The sequence below is a fragment of the Cryptomeria japonica genome, chromosome 10 (assembly GCF_030272615.1).
Source record: "Cryptomeria japonica chromosome 10, Sugi_1.0, whole genome shotgun sequence".
NCBI lineage: Eukaryota > Viridiplantae > Streptophyta > Pinopsida > Cupressales > Cupressaceae > Cryptomeria > Cryptomeria japonica.
In genome coordinates this window covers 43,801,972-43,808,337 of record NC_081414.1, presented here as the reverse complement: position 1 = coordinate 43,808,337, position 6,366 = coordinate 43,801,972, and positions in this window count along the sequence as shown.

Sequence of the window (6,366 nt, the reverse complement as noted above, 5' to 3'; positions counted from 1 at the left end):
AACTTTGTATCAGTTCATATTATCTTCTTTGAAACAATGCGACAAGTTGCATTGTCTCAAAGAGGGGCAAAATGTAGACACCTAAAATTGTCCAGTCTAATTAAATAAATATCTTTATTTATTTAATTATTTTAGCCTAATTCTTCTATTAATTAAATGAATATTTATTTATTTAATTAATTCATTTATCCTCTTCTATCCTTATTTCTCATTTGAATAAATACATTTATTTATTTAAATTATACTTTTCCTAAATTAAATAAATACTTTATTTATTTAATTGATCCCACTTCCTCTATTAATTAAATAAATCTTTATTTATTTAATTAATTCATTAACCTTTTCTACAGATGACACGTCATTCATCTCTTAATTCCTACACTACCTACCCTCTCACTATTTTATTATTTCTTTTACCTACCCTCTAATCATAGCCGACCATTTATCGTTTACACCTCTTAATCTTATCCCTCCATTTCTTATAGTGTCTTCTATATAAGGAGATGCTTCCTTCATTATCAATCCCCAACTATGCTTTCGAACTTTAATATGCGATCAAGCCTACTTGCAACCCCATTTCTGTTCTTTGTTGAGCTCTTGTGCACATATAAAATCTGAGAGCAAATATATCAAGCAAGATCAATGGAGATAGAAAGAATGGAGATCCAAACCCTATTGGACATGTGATGGTATAATCTTTGGGATTGCATTTGATTTGCATTGTCTTATGTAATCTTCATATGTTATAGTGGATCTTTGTTGTTGTTAGGCTAGGGTTTTGTGGTTCAATATATTTAGTCTTTCAATATTGTTGTTATCCATTTTCACCATATACAACCATCGATGCCAATGGGGGAGATTGTTGGTAGATTGGAGGAATTGATTATGTGTTGCATTGATGTTTTTTTATTTATGGCAACAACAACTATTTTGGTTGTTTACCGATTTTCGGTAGGTTTCGGTAGAGCGGTTGGATTATGATATTGATCCAGTATTCTCCAATATGCTTTGGATTGTGGAATTGGTTTGGATCTATCATTCATGCTATTCAAATGCATATCGCGATCAGTTGGTTCAGGATTTGATGGCTCAGGAGCTATCATTTGTTCTAGTAATCCTTTTGGTCACTGGTAAGGGTTTTACCGACAAAGATGTTTTGAAGATTTTTTGATGCACGTGATAAGTGGTTTTGGTGTGACTTCTAGATGGCTTTCAGGATGCTGTTGGTTATCTTATTCATGTTCTTGTTGATCCGTGGTGTTGCATTTAGGACCGGACCTAATGCTATCTTATTTTGCTAGGTTATGGACCAGTTTATGTAATGTGTTGGTGGATGATCCCGATGCGTTACCAGTTGGATCTATTGATTGGATTATGTTGTTTTGGTTTTAGAATGACTTGGTTGATCATTAGATTGTAGGTTTATATTATGAATTTATTGTATTATCTTTTAGGTGGCCGACCTAATTGTTTAGGTCCCGGGTTGGTATAAATATGATGTAAGATCTCTTTGTAGATCATGGTTATGGGTCTATGGTTTTAGGGGTTATGCAATTATCTATGTGCGAATAAGGTTGTAATCATATGCAAAGGTTTTGGTTGATCATAGGTGATCGAATTGGGTTGGTGAAAGAGGTTTAAGACCTCTGGTACTGAGCTTAATCGGAACTGTACTCAGGCATAGGAGATGCTGTTTTTGCAGTTCACTGTTCTTTCCAGATTGTAGTCTGGATTTATTTTGTAGTTAGTGAGGTTCCTTTTGTGATGAGCACTACTCTCTAGGATGTTGGCCTTCCTGCATGTGTAGGCCCCTCTTTTTGTAATCACATACTTACTGCAAAAGTATTATTTGACTGTGGGTAGGCTTCCCACCGTGGTTTTTCCCTTTATTGAGTTTTCCACATACAAATCTTGGTGTTATCTTTTGTGGATGGTTGGTAAATGTTATGTGGATTATATTTATGCTTATCTGTTATATCTGCTATTCCAGTAAAAAGATTTTAATTCTTAAAGTTCTATAATCTATCGACAATTGATTCACTCAAGCCAGATTGGATCTCGCAAGAATATTCTCCTGAGGAAGGTATAGGACTAAGAAGAGACCTAGCTTAGGTCAGATTGGATCTCTCAAAGATGAACAATAAAATTGATATGTTAAGGTCAGATGCCTCAAGAATGGAAAAGAGGGCAGTCATAGAAATGTCCGAGGCCTTACTTGAGTCTAAGTTCAATGTAATTCTTGATCATGCAGATGTAGGATGAGATCAACACAACAAACTTTTAGGGTTATACTAGGAGCATTTAATATGGCAAAGGTTTCTTGCTTTCTCTCTGTCTCATATGAGCAAGACAATCACTGTATTGGAGATTTCTCTGGTTAAACCCCTCCCTCCTCGTCTACATGACATCATGATGGTTTTCAGACTAGGGTTCAATATGATGAAATAGGTTTACATCACTCACAAGATGTACACTCAAAGAATTAGGTTAGAGCTTAGGAGCTTGCAGTGTCTTGTCACTTGTCATATGCCTGTTCTATTTGACAAGGAAAGGAGAAACCTTGAAAGGAGAAAAGTTTTGAGGCCAAAATTAGAATGAAATGTAGAGATCAAGACTACTTTAGATCCTATGTTGATTGATATCTTTGCAGATGGGACACAAAGATTGAAGAAGTTGGAGACTTATTTGGATGCATTGTCAAGGTTTGATAATGGGATGATTAGGATGAAGGTGTCTCAGACTAAAATTGATGGAGTTTATCAGCAAAACATTGGGAAGCTTCAACTGTACAAACAATTTGGATTGGAACCTTTCGGTTTCTCTTCTCTCTGCTTCTATAATTTTGTATTTCCCACCTTTTTTGAATTTCTGCCTTTTCATATTTTCTCAACTTGTATGGATGAAAAAGGGGATATTAATTGTAATTAGGTGGTTTGTCTTTAATGTTTTTAGATAATTTTGACTCATCTTCTCTGTTCAATGCATATCTTTTGTAAAAATATGGTAAGCTGCTCTCTGTCCATGTGCATTTAATAGGTTTGCAGGGTCATCTGATCCTCCAACTTGATAAGGGAGCTCGTGTGAAGAAAAGAAGGATTGCAGATCATGTACAACAACTACCACCAATGGAGAAAGGAATGAAAATGTTTGTCCTTGTCAGAAGATCAAAAAATTTGTTTGTCTTATTCTATCAAGCGGTCACCTAATACTTTTTGAAATTGTAAAAGGCCCGAAGCTTGGTGCATCCTTATTTTCTAGAAAAGGACATTCAAGACCTTAAATATCGAGTCTCTAGGTTTAGATTAGTAATATTATTAAAACATTGTAAAAGTGGGTATTTACAAGATCATGGTGTGCCAAAATAGGCCCTTAAGTGGCAAAGAAATTTTAGAAAATCAAAGTTATGCAGCTTGACATGAAAATTTGAATAAGTTGTGAACATAATTTTAAAAATATGTAAGAAGAGAATCTATAGAAAATTGAATGTAGTTTCTAAGCTACTAGTTGTTTTTTGAAAAAAAAAACAACCTATTTGATGAAAATTTTAAATTTCAATGTAGTGGTACTAAATTTCAGGAAAAAGATAAGAAGTAGGCATATGTCTGACCACCCTAATCACAATAAAATTATAATATTTATAATATAAGTATTAGACTCATGTCCAGATGTGACACATATTTTTTAATAATTTTTTATAAAGTAAATAATTATTTATGAATTTTTTACTACAACTTTTCAGAAATTCAGAAACTCCTACGTCTAACCACCTTAACTTGGTCAAAACCTTATGATTTTTTAAAATTTTTTTTCCCTATAGTAGACGAATCATAGGATGTGATGCATATTTTGGATTCAAAAAATGTTATACCATTTGAAAGTTATGAGTGTTTTTCAATCAGGACTTTTGTCAGAATTCAATTAGAAAATAAATAATAATTATTTATTAAAGTCGAAATAAGAAAAGCCTTATATTGTTGGAAAGATGAGAACGTCCTTAAAAAATCCTTTTCGTTTTATCAATTTTGGCTATAAAAAAGTCGTCAGCCACCAATGTAAAGTCTGGGAAATCAAGGAATACTGAAAAACACATTTTTTTAGTTGACTTTCCAGGCTTGTCACTTCCAAGCCAAATCCCAAAGCATTCCCGAGCGAAAATTTCAAATTTGTACAACAAAAATCAGATATCCAATAGAATCGGATATTCGGTACAATCAGATATCCAATTCTATTGGATATCTGATTTTAATAAGTAAATTCAATAACTAAATTTGCACATAATTAATCTATTGTTTATTAATATACTAATATATTAGGGAGAGGGAGAGAGAGAGAGAGAGAGAGAGAGAGAGAGAGAGAGAGAGAGAGAGAGAGAGAGAGAGAGAGATGAGGAGGGGAAAGAGAGAGAGATAGAGAGATTAGGGGATAGGGAGAGAGAGATTAGGGGAGAGAGAGGGGGGATATAGAGAGTTTAGGGGAGAGGAAGGGAGAGAGAGAGAGGGGGGGGAAGGGAGAGAGAGAGATTAGGGGAGAGGGGGGAAGGGGGAGAGAGAGAGGGAGGGGGAAGGGTCATATTGTGTCCTAAGGGGTCATATTGTGTCCTATGACCCATTAGGATACCATATGACCCCTTAGGTGTCAAATTTTTGTAGGCAATATTGGCACTGCTTTTTATATTGTAATAATGGTTCATCTTGTTAGGATTAATGATAGTCCCAAAGATACTAAGAGGGAAATCAATATCTAACTAGTTAACAAAATATTTAACCTTATTAAATATTTTGCATTCTAAAACAGTGTACCAGTAGATAAGAATTAATGCAATAAATAGGAACAATAAAGACAACATAGAAAACACACCATAACACAAGATGTTTAACGAGGAAACCCGTTGTGGGAAAAAGCTCGATGGGATTTGTGACCCACAATATTCACTCACTGGCCAATGAATAAATATTACTTACAATGAGGAGCCTGCACATGCAGGAAGGCCATCTGCCTAGAGCTCACTGCTCAATCACAAGATAGAAGTCTCACTGACTTACAAAATGGATTATGAAAATCCAATATACTGTACTGCTTCAAATCAGCATCAACTATGCCAGGTTCAGTACCGGTTTAAGCTCAAAATCTGCCTTATGCATTCGCATATATCTTCCTCCTTATTCACTCATTCCTTATCTCTCTCCCATCATATCAAAGTGATTTAAAAGATCTCATACATATATGAGTCTATTATAATATGCCATGTTGGCTTTACAAAAATATAATTACAATTAAATACAATAAACAAAAGTTTATTCCTGTCGGCTGGGATGTCGGTATACATTGTTGCCGCTGTCGGTGAAGAGTCTGTCGGTGCTGGTGCTTGTCGATGGTTTACCAAATGAATGCCACAAGGTTGCCTGAAGTTACCACATGGTTGCCGATAGGTTGCCATCAATGACAACACCATCATTTCTCATTAGAGTGTAGAATACCAACAATATCCCCCTTTGGCATTGATGGCAACACTCATGAGAAAAATCCAAAAACTGTCCCAAAAACAGAAGTCCAAAAAGTTACCAAAAATGTATGCTCCCCCTGAGCAGATGATCTCCTCTGAATAGCCATTTTTCTCTATCCACTACTCCCACTTTGACATCAATGACAAAGGTTGTCAAAAATTGTCAAACGAGTGCAAAATTTACCTCAAAGCCTGTAACCGGTTGGTTACAATCTGAAATATATCAGCCAAAACCAAGTTTAAAATCTGCATGAATTTGTTACTATCATTTAGGGTTGCCTCAATTTGCTGGATCGTGCCGGTGAGATGGTGCATATGCTCTTCCGGTGATCTTTCCACTTGAGTTAGTGCCTTTGATATTTCATTCCTCAGCAGAATAAGATTATCCAGTTTAGGTCCAAGTTTATACTTCAGTTCTCTGGCATTTGCCTTGATCCTTGCTTTTTCTTTCTCAAATTTCTCAATCTTTTCTTCAAATCCTGTTGTTTCTTGCTCAATAAATGATATGGGTTTGGAGGAACCAATGATGTTATCAGCTATATCATCAATTTCCTTCTATACGCTACTTATTTCTTTATCAATGTCTTGAGTCAGTAGATGTGACTTGCATGTTTCTCTGTACAGTTCATTATACTCCAAAATTGTTGTATTTAGTGCCGATAACAGTGTGTCAATCTGTTCAGTGCACTTCTTTATTATTTCCTCAAAGAATTTTTCTTTTTCTTTTTCCATTTTCTCTCTGAATGTATCCTCATTTACTTGATCAATTGTTATTACATTTCCAGAAATGAATTTAGACAATGTGTTTAATTGACCTAAAGAATCCTTTACATGATCTATATTACATTTAGGTGCAATCATCT